Source organism: Passer montanus, unplaced genomic scaffold (genome assembly GCF_014805655.1).
Source record: "Passer montanus isolate IOZ18808 unplaced genomic scaffold, ASM1480565v1 scaffold156, whole genome shotgun sequence".
Taxonomy (NCBI): domain Eukaryota; kingdom Metazoa; phylum Chordata; class Aves; order Passeriformes; family Passeridae; genus Passer; species Passer montanus.
In genome coordinates this window covers 598196-599319 of record NW_024362716.1, presented here as the reverse complement: position 1 = coordinate 599319, position 1124 = coordinate 598196, and positions in this window count along the sequence as shown.

The window sequence follows — 1124 nt, the reverse complement described above, 5'->3', positions numbered from 1 at the left end:
TGCGCCGCGGCAGGCGGGGCCCGCCCGGGGGCGCGGCCAATCGGCGCGGCGGGGGCAGAGCCGCGCGCGGGGATTGGCTGCGCGGTGAGGATTGACAGAGGGTACGGCCAATCGGGTGAGGGGGAGGTGCGGCAAGAGGCGGGGCGCCGGTAGCGGCACGGGCGGGCGGGGAGCGCTCGGTGCGGGGGCGGGAGCGGCCGGGCCCGGGGGGACTGCCCGGGACTGGGAACGGCACCGAACGGCACCGCCGGGATCCCGAACGGCACCGGGGCACCGCGAACGGCACCGCCCGGGACACCGCGAACGGCACCGCCGGGACACCGCGAACGGCACCGCCGGGATCCCGAACGGCACCGGGGCACCGCGAACGGCACCGCCGGGGATCCCGAACGGCCCCGCCGGGACCGCGAACAGCCCGACCGGGGATCCTGAACGGCCCCGCCAGGAGCCCCGCCTCGTGCCCGGCCCGAGCAGCGGCAATCCCGCCCGGTTCCGCCCCGCAGCAGCGGTGCGGGGCGCGGAGATGCCGCCGTTGAGAGCGGGGATCGCAGCCCGGAGCTCCGGGGGCTCCGCCGCGCAGCACGGCCCCGGTGTCCGGTCGGGCCGGGGCTCGGGCCGGTCCCCGCGGGGCTCGCACCCGGCACTGGCGGTGGGAGCGGTGAAAGGAGGGAAGTGGAATCCCGCGGGTTTGACTCTGCCCCAGCCCTGGGGAGGGAATTAAATCCCGCAGGACCCCCGGTGTGATCCTCCCCCAGCCTTTGGGGCTTTTCCCCTGCCCGGTCCCACCGGGAAGGCAAAGCTGGGGAGGCACAGGCTGCACCAACCCGCTGCAGCTGGGGAGGCACAGGCTGCACCAACCCACTGCCCCCAGCTCTCATCGTTCTGCATTTCCCCAGCTCTCATCATTCTGCATTTCCCCAGCTCTTGCCCACTTCGGGGCCCTTTCAGGGGCAGTGCCCGAAGCCCTGCAGCGGGAGGGAGCTCCGAGGAACGCAGTGACCTTTGCGATGTGCTGGCAGCCAGCAGAGCCAACCAGCTCTGCCCCAGGCTCCACTCAAACTCGGCACTCAGCATCTCCCTCGCTTCTCCTGCCACACAAACAAAGCTCCACAAAGAGCCAGCCG